This window comes from Rousettus aegyptiacus, unplaced genomic scaffold, assembly GCF_014176215.1.
Source record: "Rousettus aegyptiacus isolate mRouAeg1 unplaced genomic scaffold, mRouAeg1.p scaffold_m13_p_1, whole genome shotgun sequence".
In the NCBI taxonomy this organism is placed as follows: Eukaryota; Metazoa; Chordata; class Mammalia; order Chiroptera; family Pteropodidae; genus Rousettus; species Rousettus aegyptiacus.
Window position 1 is genome coordinate 154,454,177 of NW_023416284.1, and position 21,139 is coordinate 154,475,315.

General features: G+C 31.4%; 1 long non-coding RNA gene across 1 annotated transcript; it reads right to left on the reverse strand.

Annotated features, from left to right (window-relative positions):
* Positions 1 to 1,139: 1,139 nt before the first annotated feature.
* Positions 1,140 to 18,121, reverse strand: LOC118602931. The gene is made up of 3 exons (XR_004951015.1): positions 18,071 to 18,121; positions 12,435 to 12,485; positions 1,140 to 1,201 (listed from the first exon to the last, which is right to left on the reverse strand). It is a non-coding gene; the product is annotated as an uncharacterized LOC118602931 (long non-coding RNA).
* Between the last annotated feature and the right edge of the window lie 3,018 nt (positions 18,122 to 21,139).

Below are 21,139 nucleotides of genomic sequence, written 5' to 3' on the forward strand. Positions count from 1 at the left end.
ATATTTTTTTTCCTTTTCTGTAGGTGTATCTAAGGCTTGATTATAACTTTTGATGTAAAGATTCAATATATCATTGTATTTCTATTATGCATTTTCTTACAGTTTAAAATCGCTCATTTTCCACTTATCTTCCAGAAAAAATGCACGCTTTAAGATTATATAGTCACTTAAAATGATTACGTTCATTCACTAAAAATAAGAAAATATAAACAATTCTTTTTGATATGTTGGCAGTACTTTCAAGAGAGTTAATAATTCAGGTTAATATTTAAATATATAGAAAGGTGAAACAAAAATTACTTAAATATAGGTTAAAATTTGTGAAAATTAGTATATGCAAATATTTTAAGACCAATGATATAAATGTCTGCATGTATGTAACATTACTTTTTCTGTGTATAAAAATAGAAATAATCTTCTATAGACATATAGACATGTAATATCTTTATAAAGATAAAAAATATTTGGAGTAGGGTTTTCCTAGACATATTTAATTGAATTGGTGTTTTCTTCAAAATTTTTAGTCTTCTTTTTCTGTACTTTCTTCTTTCTATAATGTTCCTTCTCTAACTTGTAACACCTGTCTTAAGAGGACCCAGCTAATCTCTTGACTTTTTCCCTCACAAAATGTGTTTTCGGAAAGTCTATTAAAAGTATTTAGATTTTCAGATTAATGGACAATAAGACAACAGATTATCTCTCCAAAAACAAAATCTGCATATTTAATTAGCAGGGAGGAAAATGGTTGAATTTGTTAGGATGAACCATTTGAAATTACTGTTTTCTAATAAAAAGGGTTGAATATAGGTGATGTCATAAGGTTCAATAGATTATAAGGATAAGTTTTAGGCATTTGTCATGATCTGACTGGAGTCTTTGAAATTCATGTTGTCCCTTTATCACTCTGTAAATAGTATTCAATTATCCAGTAGATAAATAAGGAGTAGCATATGCTAATATTCTAGCACTCTGATTAACTTATCCCAAATTTGCTACTGGAAAATATATAATCTATTTTAATTTTAGCATATATTTAAGTTTATTGCTGATAACAAAATATATAGGGAGGGCACACTAGTATTTTTTCAATGTTTTAGGCATCTTAAGGCTTTCCTAGCCCTTATTATAAAACTAGCCTTGTTTATAACTTCATAAATCTTACCTGTTTTGGACGTCTTTTCATCTTTTTTAATTTCAGTTTCTGGGGTAAAACATATACATACACACATACAAACACACGAATAAGGAAAAAAATAAACATTTGATAAAAATAGTACTAAGTGGTTTAATAGGGAGATTTTACAGATTTTTTTCATCTGTTCTCAATTTTAATTACAGTTACATAGTTTTATCAGAATACAATGTAACTTATTCTTGGTAAATTACAAAGTAAGTTAAGCAAAAGGACTGATTTTAAAACCCAGTTTACTAAAAACATTTCATGTAAATTAAGTAGTTTGGCATTCTGTCTTTAATAAAAACCTATTTCTTATGATTCCTACATTATCTAAGTATTGTAAATGAAGAAATTTATAAAAACTGCTCAGGAGGAAGGTGCTGTAATTTTTTGAATTTGACCAATTTAAGCAATTTTCTATTTTTGACTGCATACACTCAATTCATGGAGCTCCACCTGGTGGATAATTTAATATTTTCAAATTGGTATAATTACTATTGTTTCTATTAATATTTCAGTTGTTATTAATTTAATAAAATAAATTAAATTGGTTTAAATTCAATATAATAATATAAACAATTAGTAGAATGATGTGTTGTCCTAGGATAATGGTTTGTCCTAGGACAATGGTTTTTATTTAGAGACCCTGAATTTTAACTTAATATCATTATAGGATAAATACATAATTTTATAAGCTATCCAAAAGATAGTAATGGCACCATCTTAACCAGTGTGTTAGTTGGCAATATCGTTTCCTAGTTCTTACTCTTATTCTAACAACTTTGTCTAGGTCTTATAGTTCTCCTTTCTTGACATAAAGTCTCATTTTGATTAACAGAAAGGTTCTGATACATTACAATTGTCCTCCCCTTCAAATGGTAGAAAAACTGATCTTGTGGTTGAGATACTTATTGAGTATAGACTGTGTCAGGGATAGGGCTAGCCACTTTATTTGGGTTGGAGTCTAAAAACGTCTCATTTTCTGAAGTTACAATAAATTTTTTTTTAACCACAGAATTTCATGTAATAGAGAATTACATAGCATTCACACCCTATTTCTTATAATTCTTGAATGCATATCCTGCAAAAAGTGATGTCAGTGCTATTATTGCACCTCGACACTCCCTGGAACATATCCCTCTCTTTTTTGTTAACTCGTTCACTTCACTGGGTTGGACATATGTTATTTTAATGTTTCTTGTGTGCCTTAATGTTATATAAAATTTTGTTATTTAATTTTTAATTTACTTTTATTTTCTATATCCCTTCTTTAGATTTTAAGTTCCATAAGGGCAAGACCTATGTCTTGTTTACTACTCTAATAACAGCATTTGGTTATATATCTGAGATTGCTGTATGATCAATAAATATTGTTGAATGAATTAAGAAAACAAGGAATGTAGAAAAACCACAGACTCCCTCTTGTATATTTGTAGTCTTAGAAGATATTGATTAATCTTGTGCACCTAGAGCTAGAGATAAAAATTCAGTGTCCTAGAATGGGATTCATTGATATTTTGCTCATTAAGTAGAAGTAAATTTGAAAGAAGCTTGCTTCTCATTCTACATGTGGCTTTTCCCTCTGTCAATCACATTGTCGTAATCTTGAAATGGAATCATCTGTCTTAATGTTTGTCAAAAGATTTTTTGAAAAAAATAAAAGTATGGAGAATATTTTTATTAGCTAAAAGTACAATACAACCAGAACCAATTTTTATCTTGTATATAGAATTTTATAAGCACTCTTATGAACAAGTACTATTCAATATGCATGCACTGTGCGGACCCTCTCGGCATGATAGAACTACTACTGACTTTTAGTGTTAGTAAACTAACAAGATGACCTCACAAGTTGTGAGTTCTTTAGAAATCTGAAAAGATGGGTTTTGGATCCTTTAATATGACTTTAAAAGCAAGCTCACTAAGTTTGGTGACCTTGAGAATTACTTAAAACTTGAAGTCTTAATTTTGTCATCACTAAAATGAAGAAAAAATGTTGTAAAATCGATGGGAGAATTTTAAGTGATGTATGGAAAGGCCTTAGTTATTTTAAAATTATGCTCATAAACTTAAATTGCAAGATCTCACAAGGTAATTTTTTCCTTACAGAATTGGAACTTTATCCTTGAATATGCAAAGCAGGAATTGATACATGAGAAATTGTCAACAGATTTCTAAGGTGAGAATCTCTTTTATTAAGTTACTTGGTCATTAAGAACTCAGTTCCCTCATTTTGTAGATGGCATTTCTCCTGAAGGTTGTCTTTAATTTTTGAGTCATGTAAGAATGCCTGTTCCTGGTCATGTTAAAAAAAATGACAACTCTCTCTCTCTGTCTCTCTGTTTCTCTCTCTCTCTCTTTTCCTGCCCCTCTTCTCCACATAATTTGACAATTATATGTATATTGTATATATATATATATCTATGTACACACACACACACACACACACACGCACACACACACACACAGATTTACTGTTCAGTCAAAAGGCTTCATTGAGAAGCTTCAGGAAACTAAGAGCAGTGGTTAATGCTGAATATCGGGACCTGGAGGTCAGAGAGAAGAAATGGGACCTTTTATTTTCACACCATCTTTACCGTTTAAATACTTTTTACCATGATTATAATTGTTTAACAATAAAATACCAGTTTTGAACGTTCGTTACTTGAGCCCTTCATTTTATGCTCCACACACAAGCACTGCAGACACATGGAATCAAAAAATCCTCATGTTGAGTGGTAGAGGCAGACAGCTCGACATTTGATATGCAGCACTGACTATTTCAGGCTGTTGATTTCATTTATAAAATGTAAATTGCTGATGGGTCTGGGGAGGGCAGCTTTGTTAATGATTTTTCAATGTCATCAACACTATGTTATCAAGGAAAACAGGCTGACCCAAAGTTCAGTATGCATGTGTGTGAGTCAGAGAAAGGTAGCAGTGGAGATCAACTCTGCTTTGTCTTCATACAGGGAAAAGAAAGAAATCTACTAAATTTATGAATTCCATGCTTTTTTTTATTCTATTATAAAATGTATTGTTTTAAGAATGCCTCTATTTTAAATACTTTGTAGAATACCACTGATTATTGTTTTCACATTTTATTTTATTGTTAACACATTTGCTTCTTCAGCACATAATGCCTTACATGTGTAATAAAATTTAATAATAATTATTAGTATTATTTTCTAAACCAATGATATTTTGCATTTGCTATATAGTACTAAGTATATTATATACATTTATCTGTGTTTTATTTATATAGTAAACATTCATTCGTTTATAGCTTTCTAACCCCAGTAGAATATAAGCATGAATTCTGAGGTAAATTTTTATTTTCTCTGCTGTATGATAGAGCCTAGACCAGTGCTTTTTACGGTATAGGGATCAATAAATATTTTGTTGCACAAATGGACAAATTGTCTTATATAATTATAACCAGTCTTGAGGTAAATATTTAATTATACCCACTTTTTAGATGCCAATACTGATGTTTAATAATTTGTCTAAGCACATACTCCCCAGTAAAGTGCAAGTAGCAAAACTTGTATTTAAATTCTTAAGTACTGCTAAGTACACTGCTATAACTATGGTTGCTACAAATAGAATTAAAAGCCTTTATTAGCATTTTATTTTATTTTATTATTTTATTATATATATATATATATATATTTAAGTTAGATAACCCTTGGTTGACTTCACAGATCTCAAGGACCTTGTCAGCTTACAATTTCCTATTTTTTATTTTTTATTTTTATATTTTATGCCTATAGCACTTGGTCTTCCTAGGTGGTCTCCCATCCAAGTATTAACCAGTCCCAATGCTGCTTAGCTTCCGAGATCAGATGGAATTGAGCTTTTTCAGGGTGTCATGACCATAGACTATTAGTATTTTAGATGTTAAAAATTATGTAGTAATCCACATTCTATACCTTATAGATAGGTTGTATTTACCTATGTTATATTACTTAAACAATTTACTAACAGAGTCATCAAGACTGTAATTGGCATGAACAGTCTGGCCACTGAGATTTCTATATTTCATCCAGTCATTAAGTCATAAATTGTATAAATTAGTTTTGTAAATTAAGTTGGTTAAACTAAATAAATAGCATTGATAGAAAATTGATAGCTGTCTCGCACACACCTAGAGTAGTATTCAAAATTAAACAACATGGGAAGATTTCACATTTAAAAAGAGGTCACCAAACCTATTTTGTGAAATATTTAAAGGAATTTAAGCACTATTATTCCTACTCAACTCTCTGTGAGTTTCAGTCTGGAAAGGAAGTCTGAAAAGTGTGGTGGCTAAAGACACAGATCATATTGCTGGGCATGAGTCCCAAATCTACCTCAGGCAGCTGTATGACCTGGGCAAATCACTTTCAGGGCTTCAATTTTCACATAGGAAAAAAAAGTATTGCTGTGAAAATTAAATTGAACAGTAGATGGGAAGCACTTAGAACAGCTTTGGATGCAAAGTAAACAGTACATGTTATTCTCTTTATTGCTATTTTAAATTAATTTTCTTATACTTTTTTCATAATGTTAAATAGATTTAAATAGAATGTATATTTTAAATAAAAAATAGTTACATTTAATAAAAAAGTAAAATTTACAAATTTATTCCAAAACCGTGATTTTTACATTATACAACTTTATTGTGGTCCTCATTATATTATTTAAAAAATATATGAGATGCAAAACTCACATACACTTTCACATTTTGTTTTTTACATGAGGCTTTCCTAGATGAGATGGAGAACTACTGCCACTTCAAGTAGCTTGGCTTCAAGTTTTGGAATTTGGGAGAACCTTTACTAAACTCATGTTTTTTTCTTGAATACATCTTTTTTTTTTTTTTTTTTACTTTTGAAAGGAAGCAGTAGGTTTTATTGATAAGTTCTATGAAGACTTCAAAACATAAAATTTCCTAAAACTTATAGCATGTAAACACATGCCAGTCCAAGTAAATTCATTTGGTAACAAAACATAAGTTCTTCCCATATATTTATACATTTAAAATTATTATTTATTATTTTCCCTTATATAAAAATATTATGAAACATTTATGTAGATATTAAGAATTGATTACTAAAATTATATTTATGTCAATATAACTATGAAATAAATTATTTAATATACATCTCCATCTTAAAAATTACTTTTTTCTCACATCCACAAAATATACTTGAAACCTATATGATTTTATTAATCAATATTACCTCAATAAATTTAATAAAAGTAAGTAAAGAAATAAATAAACAAATAAATATAACATTTTTTTCATAGGGCAAATGTTATCAATAAGAAATTTTAAGAATTAGTAATAAAACACTTTCTGATAATGTTACTATTTTGAATATGTCTTAGAAATTTATTTTGCAAATAGTCTGTGTTAATAAGTAGCATTTGATTTCATTGCTGTCTCTACATTACTTTGTGATACAACTGTGAGAAAAACATGATCTATCTATCTTTAAGTTTGATTTTGAACTTCTTCAGTTCATAGGCTTCCAAAAGAAGAAACTGTTCTAAGTCGGAATGAGGTCGCACAGTGAACCAATACACGACATTCCATATTCCTATCTGCATCAACATTTCTTCACTTCAATATTCTTATGGACTATTTAATATTTTCCTTCCTCTTTTTAAAACTATGTCCATAGTGACTCAGTGCTTTATGCCTAAGTCTTGATTCTGCAGCCCTTTCTTGGTGAGATTCCCATAGGAATTTGATGCTCACATAGAAAGTTTGCTGAGTGGACACTAAAAACAGAAAATGAGCCAGAAGGTATTCTTTCCTTGCAGCAGAATAAATGCATATGTTTTTCCTCCTCGTTCTATCATTTTGTTTTATGAATCCTTTGTCTTTTGTAAATGCTAAATATAAAGTACTATGTATCTGATAGTGTCACTCTGCTTTCATTTACTCTTTTTTTTTTTTTTTTTTTATGAATCGCTGTGGGTGCCTCATTATTCTTTCCTTCCCTGAAGCATCCAGCATGAAGAGTACACATTAAAATAAGTAAAAAATAATTGGAGGAGGCTGAACATATTGTAGGTCACACAATGACTAGTCAGTCGGAACACGGTCTTGTGATGTTATCTAAAGATGGTAGGATAGCTCATTGGATATATTTTGGGTAACGAGCCAGTTGACTTTAAATTGTTCAATGGATTCAGAAAGTTGTGCAAAAATCACTTGCCAAGGCAAATAAGTAAACATTCTTTGTTTTTTCCTTATCAAGGGAGAGTCACTCTTTAATTAGACTTTTACTTATTTCCTTGGGCATGAACATTCATTTTCTTTAACTCGAAGTGAGGATAATCAATTAAATTAATAAGGAGTTGTAGGTTTAAGTAAAGCTCATCCTATATCTGGTTCAAAGATATAAAAATAATACATGGCCTTATATAAAATATAATACATTAAAATTTTTTAAGTAAACAGGAAAAATGGAAAGGTTTATTATGACATTTTAAAAAAATTGCTCCCAGAAGAAAGACAGGTTAGAACGTTCGCATAAAGTGGAGTGACAAGAAAAGTGAACATGCAGGGCGACAGTGACCTAATTACTTCACTCTACTCTGACCCTTAATGAGAACTTAAATGGAAAGAATACCAAAGAATGAATATTGGAGATTTACATTTATTATTGTCCATATATTCCATATCCATATAGTTGTCCATATATTATCACTAATTATTTTGGAGAAAGAAAATGAAAATTCACAGTGCTTAGATACATTAATTTTGTAACGCCAATGATTCTAGAAAAAAATTCTGGTAGCTTCAACTGCTTTTCTTATCAACACATACCATCTTTCTATTCTATCAACTTTGAATTTTCACATGATGGGCACAAGAAAAGTTTTAGGCTGTAAGTTGCTGCTTAGGGTGAAAGTGCTACTGTTATGGGCACAATTTTCACTTAAACAATTAATTCTTCAGGAAATGAATAATCATGAATTTGTAAAGATGTTTACTAACATGGTATGCTTTTGAATATTGATTTATAATCAATAACTTATAGCTTTCCTTCATTTATACCAAATATAATAAAATTATTATGTAAGAAACCTCTTTGATATTAGAGTAAGTTTTGCTAATGCTATAAGACTAAGTATTTCAATGCTGAAGATTAAAGAAAGATTACTTTTTGGTTCTTTTAAATCTGATACTAAGTAGCTAATCCAACATAGAAACCTTAATAATCATTTCATTTTGATGCATGAATTTCTTCACTGTTAACACAATGGTCATATTTTCTCCTTAAAATATCTCAAAGCAAGATTAAATTTGTCAACAGATAATTAATTCAAACACAAACACACACACACACAGGCACACAAAATATACAAATTTTAAAATACTAATGTTTATTATTAAATTATTTTAGAAAAAGTATTAGATTTTAAAAAACAATGTTGTAGCAAGTCCTAATATTTCTTAGAGAATGACAAGGCCATAAGCAAAGAATATATATGTGATTTGTAATATTAGGAAAATTGAAAACATTTAAAATGGTGAAACAAATATATGTTAATTGGATTTATCAGTTACGAAAGACAAATCAAATCCCTGTAATATCACTTTAGAGAATTAGAACACTAAATAACATTAAACCTGGAACTTTTCAGAAGAAAACAATTCTTTTTATGTCAATCACCAAATATCAGAATATTTGTGATCACTAGTTGTAACAAGCAGCACAGGAACATTGGTTAAGTTCAAACCTAATTTTTTCATATAATTTAGAATTGGGGGTTCTATTTCAACCTGAGAGTTGTATTATTATGGTGATTGCTGTTTTTCTTCCTTCTTTCCTTCATTTTCTTTCTTTCTCTTTTTCTCTCTTTTCTTCCTCTGAATTATGGTTGCGTGGTTCCTTTACTTGACCCCATTCATATTCTGGACCTCTCGTCTAGCTTTTACTTTGGTCAGTCAAGACCTTTGCCTCTCAGTGTAGGTAGGAATATTCTTGAACAAGTCAGCCAATCTGCAAGTGACTTAACTCAGGTCCTGGATGAATGGTAGAGCCTACGTCCTCCATTCTCCTTGTGTCTGCAGTTTTCATAAACTGTAGCTGCAGAGAACTGCTGGCAGCAACTTTTTCAGTGTGTTTTCTTGAATGAGAGTTCCATTTCAGTGCATGGTTAATTGCGGTGAAATGCTTAAAATCTCTGATTATTACAATGTGCATGGTTGTCTTAATTCTATGGGAGTACAACTCTTTGTCAGCTCTGTTGTTTAAACATTCAAAGCCCAGTGCTCATACAGCTTCATTCTGGCTCATTGCTTTGTGTTTCTTTTTCATTTTTCTTCTATACATACATTTTCCCTTTGTTTGTGCTGCCTATGTCTTTCTAATTTATCCATCTATATGTTATCTTTCATTCTAGATTTGGAGAAAAGATGAGACATCAAAGCATGAATATATATTTTCATTTTCCCTGGAAAATAAGATTTTAAAAAGCCTTTCCTTGTTCTACCACATAATTACTAAGTCGAATCTACCACATAATCTCTAAGTCAGAATGGGATCTGATCAAGAATTTTTATTTTAACTTAATATGAGATTTTATTGCATAACCAAATTTAAGAACATAAATTAGAAAGTCTATTTTTATTTAAAGAGAAATATGCTATAGTTAAATCCAAAATTTAATTCAAAATAAATTTATCTTTTTATCAAAAAGATGATCTTAACTAAACAGATCATTTTTTTATTGTGGGGAAAACATACAAGATCTACTCTCTTAAAAATACTTAGAAGTATAGTATTTTTATCTATAAGCATAATATTGTACAATAGATCACTAGAACTTTTTCATCTTGCATGAGAGAAACTTTATAGCAGTTGACAGTAACTCCCCATTTACCCCTCTTCCCAGCCTGTGGTAACCACCATTCTACCTTTTGTTTCTATGAGTTTGACTATTTTAGGCAACTCAAGCAAGTGTCACCAGGCAGTGTCTTTCTTTCTGTGACTGGCTTATTTCACTTAGCATATGTTCTCAAGATTCATTCATGTTGTTGCATATTGAAGGTTTTTTTTTTTAAGGCTCAATAATATCTCATTGCATATATGTATACATATATACATATATACATACATATTCATCTGTCAATGGACATTTAGATTGTTTTCATATCTTGGTTATTGTGAATGCTGTGAACATGGGGGTGAAAATACCTCTTTAAGACCTTGATTTAAATTCTGTGGTTTAAAAACCCGGAAGTGGGATTGTTGGATTATATAGTAGGTCTATTTTTAATTTGTGAGAAATGTCATATTGTTTCCAAAAAGACTGTACCATTTTCCATTCGCACTAAAGGGTACAAGGGTTCTAATTTCTTCATGCCCACCAACTCTTGCTGTTATTATTATTATCATTATTATTTCTTTTATAGTGATCATCTTAATAGCTTTAAGGTGATATTACATTGTGGTTTTGATTTGCATTTTTCAGTTGATTAGCAATGTTGAACATCTTTTCATACACTTGTCAACAATGTATGTCTTTTGAGAAATGTCTCCTCAAGTCCTTTGCCTTAATCTAGTTGTCGTTTTACTATTGAGTTGTAGGAGTTCCTTTCCTTATATATTTGGATATGCACTTTACAAAAATGTTTTCCCCATTCCATAGGTTACCTTTTACTCTGTTAATTTTTTCCTTTGTTGTACAGAGGCTTTTTACTTCCACCTAGTATCGTAAGCTTATTTTTCTTTTTTTCCTTCAGGTTTCATACTCAAGACATCATTGATGAAACCAAAGTCATGAAGATTTTCCCCTGTGTTTTCTCCTGGGGACTTTATAGTTGATTTATACAAGTTCACCAAAAGCTTTTTTTTTTTTTTTTTTTTTTTAAATAAAATAATGCCAGTATTTTGGAAGATTTACCACTCAGTCCCTGTACATTAATGTTGGGAAAGGTCATCAAGAAGATTGACCACTGTTTTGACCCACAATATCCACATGAGCAATTGAAGGTTCCCCACTCTCTCCTCTGTGTTTGCAATGTGTGTTTCACTTGCCTTTCCTGAGCTAGAAGCTACACAAAGACACAGCCTTGTCATAATAATTTGGTAATGAAACTATCTGGACTGGGAACATAACTAAGTTCGTTAAGGTTACTTTTGTTCATGACTGTATTTAGTTAAGGTCTCTATACAAACTTTTAACATTCTGGCAGGCTGGTGTGAAAATCTACAGTTTTGTGGCCACCCGAGGCAAGCCTTTTAAGTTAAGTTCCCTTGTTTATTTAACGCACCACCTACCAATCTGGAGTGGTTTGCCTTTCTTTAGTCTTTCCCTGCCCTCCAGTTACAGATCAGGAAGCTGCTGGCCAGGTTTGCAAAGCAACAGTTGGTCAATGGTTCATGCAAATCTTCCTTTCAGGGTAAATAGAGAAATAGGCTCTATTTCCAACATTCAATATGGTAGCTATATTTTATAGTTTCACCAGTTCACTAATCTGTTCCTTTTGATAACAAGAAATATTAGACAATTCTGAGTAAAATATAATCCCATAGAATATATGAAGATTAATTAGAAACTAAATGTATTACATTAGATTTAGCATATTTACTTATGTTTTAAGGGATATAACTTGATGTATGGCATATTGGAATCCACAGTATTCCTAGCCTAGAATAATGGGAAAGCTGGAGATGCAAAAAGGTGCAATAGCTAGAGCACAGTGCTTGATTTAGGAGATCAGAGTCCTAATGCTGGCTTTGTTACAAATTACGATAGCTTTGAAAGTTTTTTACTGTTTATTTTATTTACTTATAAGATGAGGACACTGGACTACATTTACTTCTAAGTTCCTCTTAGCCATAACGTTTGTTAAGGATTTTTCTGTATCTGAAGATATCACTAGGAAATTTTAAATATTATTTTTATCTTAAATCTTTGGTTTCTGTGGCTATTCCTACCAAGATTTGCCTTAGAAATATTTATAAAATGTGGATTTCCCGCCAGACTCATAAAATAAGAATAACATTTGCATTTTAAAAAGTTTTTGCAGTGTTTCTGACATACCTACTCTCTCCTTTGTTGTTTCATAGAACAATTTAGAATTTGATGATAGACAATAAGTCCTTTATCTTTGCTCAAAAACACATGAGGGCATATAAAAGTTATAATTTGAGAGCCTTAAAAAGAAATGATATATTACTTTGTTGTAAGTAACTAAATATTCATTAAACAGATCAATATGTTTTCACATTTCATTACACAGTATTACCTTTTTCCTTTAGGGAAGCTGACAACTTCACTTCTTTCTCCTTAAGAGGCTCTAGAAAGAAACATTGAGCATTTATTTGCAGTCAAGATTTAAAAAAAAAAAATTGAGAACACATATATAAAAGAATTAGTGAACTATCAGTAAGGTGAACTTACGTAGAAATGATGTTTTCTTTCAAAAATGATTTTAATCATACAGAGACAAAGAAAGAACAGCGTAGAGTACAGCAAGCCATTCTCTGATTATTTTTATTTAAAATAAATGAAAACTGTTAAATGGGTTATAATCTATTTGGATGAACAGAAATTTATTTTATCTGTAATTTTTAAAAATATATGGCTGCAGCACGCAGAAGTCTCCCAAAACTGTTATAATCAACACTTAGTTTAGTTCCTTCAGGTTATGTTTTCTTCAAAAAATAAACTATCAAATAGAAAACCTGTACACAACATGTAAATGTGGTGCTTTAGTCAAGTTTCAAGAATAAGACTAAAATAAAATATGAGAGACGATTTCTTCTATGAATCTCCGACATCTTAAAAATATGGTTCTTGGTTAAGGTTAACCAAATAAAGCTTTATAAATTTCACCACGTTCAAATACAAAATGATTCTGATCAGATCATGGATTCCAGACAATATGTAAACAACTATATTATACTTCTTCAACAACCTCTATAACAAGTGAAACCAGTTTTCTGCCTCCTCTGCGACATTAGATCTCAGTATTAATTTTACTAACAAAAATTACTTTTAATGCAATGAGAAAGAAAGAAGGAGAAAAAAATAAATTCTTTTAGCCCTTTTTTATATTCTTACCCATGGTTTGGAGTGGAAATATGGAGAAATGGTGGTGGCACTTGGAAATAGATATGTCACTCAAGCAATCACTTAGAAATAATTGAATCCAGGTGCCTTAGATCGATGTCAAAAAATGGACTTATGAGTTCTATTGAAAAGGCCAGGTCCCTCGAAGTAAGATTTTCTTGGTAGATAAGATACAGCCTTAAATATCTATATATTTGTAGAACTTTTGAAAATGGCTTTGGTGGCAAAGAGATGTCCATGTTGCCATTTGTTGTGCCAAGTATAAATAGGATCAATTTTTTTCTACACTTTAGAATGAAAGGATGAAATTAAAAGCCATGGATTGCATGAACACATTAAGAAACTTCATTAACTTTTTTTTCCAAGTTGATGAGGGTAATTTACTGCTTTTGCATTTCCTGGCTAAACCAAAAGAATTAATGTACTGTGAAATGAGAAGTGGTGGTGGGGACTGATTCTCAATGGGGTGGGAGAGCTCAATCTCTAGAACTTCAGGATTCAAGATTCAGCATATTGATTCAAATGGATGAAGTATATATTTGTGTGAGGTGAAAGTACTTGTAAAATATAAGACCTAAGGAGAGGAACCAACAAAACTGATTTGATTTTTTGAAGAAAGAAAGAGTACAATAACAGCTATAATTTTATAGGATATTCGAAGGTCATAAACCCATTACTTTAAATTTGGAGCAAGTTCTCACAAAGTATAAATTGATCTTTATTTCCAAGTTTGCTAATGGGAAGGTGGTTTCTGCTCCCAGGCTGAGTCATCTCCTGCACTGACTTTCTTGCAGATCATTTCCTTTCAGAGTTTTGTTTTGTTTTGTTTTTTTAACTTCAAGGAGTTTCAATCTGATTTAGGAAGTCCAAAGAATGGTCTGAGTAGTCTCTAACTACCCAAGGAAGTAGGTGGGATATTAAATATGACAAAAAATAGGGAAAGAGTGCTATATGGAAATTATGCATTTCTGTATTAATAAAAATAGATTCATCTTTGGTTTGGGTGAACTTAAGGCATTTTTTCAACTCATTTGCCTTATTTATCAGGAGATAGGCATTGGAGAACACATTTTTATGTGTATGCTGTTTTTTACAAATATGGTAGTTTCTTTGTATTTGTCCAAGAGCCTACAGGAAGGCATATGAATCTTGATTATCAGCATCTGGAACATATTTAAAGATTCTGAGATATAAATTGGAACTCTCAAATAATCTGGGCAAGAAAGTTATGATGAAGAAAAAATTACAAAGGAATAAGAAGATGGTTTCAACTTTTCCATTCCTCGACATTGCCCCCAGAGACAGAGGCAGTAATCAACAAAGGTGGGTGTCCATGAGAAAGTCTGGGTTGTTGGGAATCAGGTTCAAAGTCCTCAGACAATTTATTCCATCTTTAGCCTAGTTTTTGTTTGGTTAGTAGGAATGGCCAAATAAAAGGATTTTGAAGACAAATAGAAGTTGGGGAATCATCAGGTGCATGGTCCTGAGCCCCAGAATGTAAAAGAAGATAAGTTCTGCTGAGAATCCACTGGCATTAGATCCAAATATACACGGTCCTGTGTCACAAAAGTAGTCAACAGTTCTAACGTCCATCATACTACTCTAACGCCAGAGAAACCTAAAGGTACTACTATTGCATTCTCAGTAAAGGAGAAATTGATCTCTTTGTTGCCTTGTTTGAGTTTGTTTTGCTTTTCCTCCATCTATGGATGAATCCTGTATCCTCATATAAGTCAGACCAGCTGTAAGAAACAAGTGGCAATGGGATAAGGGTGGATGCCAGATGGAATATAAAGCGGATGTCTACAGGATTCCATGTGGATCACAGCCACATAATCAGGGCTCTGCCCTGTGAGTTGGTTGAGAGGACATATGTGAGTCCACTAGTCCAGAAAAGCAGCAAAGCCAGCAAGACATGTCTTTCTCTTGCTCTTTTTCTTTCAAACAATCATCACTAGACACAAGCCTAATGATGCTTCTTTAAATGCCTAATTTAAATGCCTAATTCATGGTTATCACATTTGTGTAATAATCCTGGTTTTAGAATTGTAACATTGCTTCAATATAGGATCTAATGTGTACATGAAAAGTGGAGTCTATGAAAGACCAGCAAATGTAGGCAACCTCTTAACTGCATAATATAAACAACTCACAATATACAATAACTTCATTGCAATAAGTGGCTTTTAAGCAAGTGGAATTACTGCATTCCAATTCTGCCACAGCCCAGCAGTAAGCTTCAAAGAGCTACTTAAGAAAAAACACCATTGCAGAAGTTTTTAAAGTCCTTGAAATCTTACAGGTCATCCTGTAATGATAAATTATATTCAGAAAATAAAGAAAACATGGCAACACAATTCTATTCTAAAATAATGTTCAACTTATCTATAACAAATACAGTTGAGGACATTGACATAGCTTGAATAAAAAAGAGGTGCATTTTAAATAGTTCTAAATCAATAATCCTATGATTATTGATTATATATATGATTTTCTAGTGACTGAAGACATCTTGCAAGTAGTACAGAATTTAACATTGAGTGAAAGTATTCACTAACAAAATTGCCTGCAAGTATACATTAATAACATAACAATAATAATGAAAATTACAGGAGCCTACTTAGGGAAGTGGTCAGTGTGGGTTTAAATCTCCTCGATAATGTTTTCCAGGACAGAGTTTTACAACTATCATTTCCAACTATTTTAGGCTTTGGCACAAGTGAAGTCTTTAAGTGGCAATTTAAATTTTTTATAATTATCATTGCCTGAAAGGTAGTTTTGTAGGTAAACTCCTCTTTCTTTTGAGATACTTTAAATTGAACACTAATGTATGGTCCAAATTTTCCTGTGACATAAGTGTGGACCAAAACAAATGTATTTTATAGTATATTAGAAGGAGGGAAAGTTTAGATTTTGCAAATTATAATTTATAAATCATACATAGATATATATACATACATACATATATGTAATCCCTATATATAGTATATATAGCCATATATATAGCTATATATAATACATGTGTATATTATATCTATGGATTTTCCTGATAGTATATTTTAATGACAGCTTTAGTTCTCATATTGTCAAAGAAAATATTTTGATAATTGTCAAATAAAATGAGACTGGAAGATGAGAAGGAGTTTTTGCCAAAGTACAGGTAACTACTGGAGAAAAATAGATTAAGCTCAGCTATGGAAATTAAGGAGAGTCACCTTAATAGCAAAAGAACTAAAACTATTTTTTCATACTGCATAACCAACTGTGCTGATGTCAAATAGATTTTTCCAGCTTATGTAATAAGCTCTAAATTCAAAGCAAAGTTGTTTTGAAGAATACAAATACAAAAACCCTGTTTTAAGGAATAACCATCATCTGTGTTAAAATGAAAAGATGGACTTTAAAGTCCAATAGACTTTACTTTGATTCTTTCCTTTGCCTTTTACACAGTGTAACACTGAGTAACTTACATGAGCTGTATCTCAGCTTCCTCATTGTAAAAAGTGAGATATCAAGAATGACTTGCTGAAACAAATGGGTTAAAATAGCAATGTTCCTGGCAAAGAGCAGATGCCCTGCTTCTGTATTTCTTCCAAACAGTTCCCATAACTTTGCCTGGCTAACTCCTCATCCTTTTTACTTGAATGTAATATAACTTCTTCAGGAAAGCCTTCTCCGATTCCTCAGACAGGATCTCCAATTTCACTCTCTTATAGCACCATGCATATTTCCTCTATGATTCTTATAATTTTAATTAATTATGCCTTTAACATCAGAAGGGCATAGACTATGTCTTTATTGTATTCCCAGTGTGTCTAGTGAGTATGTTCTGATTACTGAATATTAGATCAATAGAAATAATTATTGATCGTAGTACTGATCTGACCCCATAAATGATTAAGGTGAATGACACTAGGACTTGATTCTTAAATAGGTGGCATTTCAATTAATTAATTGTAGATAGATGATAGATAGGTAGATAAATAGATAGATAGAAGATAGAGTATAAGTATTATAAGTGGATGAATTCAGAAAAGAAGGTTTCAGTGAATATTGAAGTAGATAGAGAAAGCTCAGTGCTTAATATGGAAATTATTCTGGGAAAGGGACCTGAGATTTGGATGAATAGAGAGAAAATTCAGCCCATTCAGGAGATTAAAATCACAAAATTTAAATGAGAATGTCATACCCTTTCACAGGAATAAGGAGCCTGACAAGACTAAAGTAGACACAACATGACTATCTTTGAAAATAACACAATTCAAAACTTCAATTCTCATGTCTTCCTCCCTATTCGTAGTTCTTCAATCTTTATATTTCCTATGATTAGCAAGTACTTGGAAGGATTATGCACATAATATAAATTTTGTAAATGGATAGAAAAGGGGAAAACCACAGCACATGGAGGTGAGTCCATTCTATATTCTTTATTTCCTTCTAAATTTTTAACCCATTAATTCTTTAAGGAAAACTCTTTCCCTTCTGTCTCTCTGCCTCTCTGTCTGCCTCTCTGTCTCTCTGTCTCTCTCTCTGTCTCTCTCTGTCTCTCTGTCTCTCTCTCCGTCTCTCTCTCTCTGTCTCCTTTCTTCCCTTTTTCCTTCCCTCTCTCTCTTGAAATTGCAATCAGGGTACTTTTAGGCCACAGTAAACTAGAAGGAAATGTAAATAAATACAAGTTTTCAAATATATGAGGGTGACGTGCAATTTTAGCCTGCATATCTGCAAAGGTGATGACTCTAATGTACTATGGGCTCATTCAGATATTTTCGATAATACATTTCTAGTGTTATGTTATATTGGCTCTATTACCTTTATCCTTCAGAATCGAAGAAGTCTTTGCAGATTTTTCTTTTCTAATTTCTGTAAAAAGAATCATGAAAAAAAGGTTAAAAAGAATAATAGAGATAAAAATGGCAATTTTCTTCATTTGTTTTGTTTACTGAAGCCTAAAAAATCAAAGGGCTTTTTGAGCTGATATTCATACAGCTCTGTACTGGGATACAGATCTACACTGGGATAAGTTGCCTATAAGGCATTAACTAAATACATAGAAGATTGAAAATCAATCCACTATTATTATCACAAGGGACAAATTATGATAGACACAAAAAAGGTACAAATAAAATGCTAACATTATCAACTTACTATGTCACAAGGAACGTTCTCTACTGTTTTGCCATTCAACATTCACAATTCTACAAAGTAGGTAAGTCCTCTTACATTTATGTTTTTCACATAAAGAATTAAATAACTTTCTCAAGGTCACGTAGCTCTAAAATAGGAAACCTGGGATTTGACCTGATGATTCTGAACTCAGTCACAAAGGTACTGGCTCTGATAGCTGAATATCGGAATCAGGAAAAGCTTTGGCAGGTGGTACTGAGATGACCTTCAAAGATGGAAAGAAATTAGACCAACAGAGATGGAGTGGAAAGGAAGAAACATTTTCGAAGGACAGGAGAGAGACTGGAGAGATCTGCGCAGGTGGTCTGTCAGTTTGGCTTTGTGAGTCACTTGTAACCAACAGAATTCAATGGACGTGATGCTGTGTGATTTCCTAGGCTAAACCAGAAAGCACCATGTAGTTCTTACCTGCTTCTCTAGGAACACTAGCTCTAGGGAAGCCAGTTGCCATGTGAGTATTCCAACTGACACCCTCTTGCAGCAGAAGGTATATATAAATGGTCTGGTCGACACTCCAAATTGAATTCCCAACCAACAGCTAGCATCAACTACCAGCTATCTAGGCCAGCCATTCTGGCCATCCAAGAATTAAGGGTACTTTAGATGACTAGCCCAATTCTACATCTGATTGTAATCATATGAGATACCCAAATGAAAACTGACTAGTTGATATCTCCTGAATTTCTGGCCCTCTAAATCATAAGCAAAGTAAAGTCAGTTATTTTACACCACTAAGTTTTGGAGTAGTTTGTATATAGAAATGGTATGTGAAAGTCAGTTAATACATAACAAAGTATTACACTATGTACAATATAAGTTTTTCATTAGAACTATAGATAGCTGAGAATTATTCATTCTACCGTTAAAATTGAGGAAGGTTTTCACTGAGAAGTCAATTGGGTTTAGAATTTCACTGGTCAGGAAATGCCAATTTAATGGTATAACAGGGTATAGAATGTAAATTCTATTACTTAAATAGTCTAGGATCTGATTTCTTACTTGGTTTACAGAATGATAATCTGACATTTTAGATTGGAAATGTAATATACATTTGAGGCCTTTGGAGGAAGATATGACTTTTGTTTAGAATGTAGTATCCGTCTATGCCAATAAGATATCTTAAAAGGCAATGTCTAAGAAGAGGTTAGAAATAGAGATAAAGTGCAGATTATATGCAAGTATTGCAGAAGGAAGGCAATTTTTGGTCTCATTCATAAATAAAAACATCAATACAACCAGTAACATAATTTTTTAAATGCCTCTCAAAATCTCATTTACTTTGTTCACATAAATTGACTTGATTTAGTTAATAAACTTAGTATATAAAGACAAAATAAACCAGAAACTGAAAAATTGTTTTCTTAATAATATATGCAAATAACAAAGGCTGATGTCCTGAGTTGTAATGTTTTGCTTGCATGTTTCAAATCCAATCTCATATAATTTGCCTAGATGGATACGTCATCATATATTAGTAGTAACAACTTAATTTTATGAATTTTGATTAGCTATCATCAGATATTTAAAAATAAACACACACAGGCTGCTACCAAAATAGCTGTACAAGTCAAGTTTAAAATAATTTACTAGATAAAAACTTCATTTTAAGAGAAAAATATTCAATTTCAATAATCCAGAAAATTTTTTTTAAGTTAAGGGTCTGAATATATCTAACAAGGAAAATAAATAGAAAATAGTGTATGTTTATTCTTCAAACATTAGTGCATAGCAGACAAAATGTATATATAACAATAATGTTTCCTTCTACAACAATTTTGTAAAAAGGCTCATGAAACAGACAAAAAAACAAAATAATAGACAATGTTGTAACAGAGGAAATAGGCACTAGAGATCTTTCCTTGCAGAAGCATAAATATTTTGAACCCCAATATATTTAGAGAAAATAGTAGTAATTAATAATATATTTGATCTGGCTAGTATTTATTATTTATTATTCTGAATGATCAACTTCAATATCAATTTATTATTAGTGACATTAGGATATTAACAAAAATGTTTCTGTTGGAGCATCCTCACTTGACATCAATGTCAAGCATAACTATATTGAGAAAAAAAAAACCCTGAAATCTCAAAGTTTAAAAAGATCCTAACAGTCATCAGGCAGTTCAGGCTCCTAGCTGTGTGAAGAACCATACTCAAAATTCTTATTCTTTCTTACCCAGCTAGCTCTACTGAAGCGCTCAGAAATATCAAATCAGAAACTATACTTTTCTCCTCTTTTGTAGATATAAAATGCCTATTGATTTGAGATATTTTTTCATGAGCATGATAAATAAAATCATAGTATCAACTTTTTTGGATTTTTCTTCCAATGTAAATAATAATTTTAAAGAACCATATGGAGAGCTCTTCCATAAGTTCAATGACACCAGATAGATTCCCAGAGTATGAATATTAATGTACATTACACAGTATCAAAAATATCTTTATTGTTTCTTAAAGTGATGTTACATTGTTCTTATATTTTTAATATATAATACGTGAATGCCCTACCTATACCTATCATTATTTATGTTCATTTGGACATAATTTCGACAATCAGAGGTATTTTAGAAAAGGTATTTTATAGCATTTTTATTTCTTTTCCAAACTCCAAAATATGTTTTGCAAATACAGCAAAAAGTATTCTTTAGTAGTCTAAATAGTTTAAAATACTATACTTGAATTCCTCTG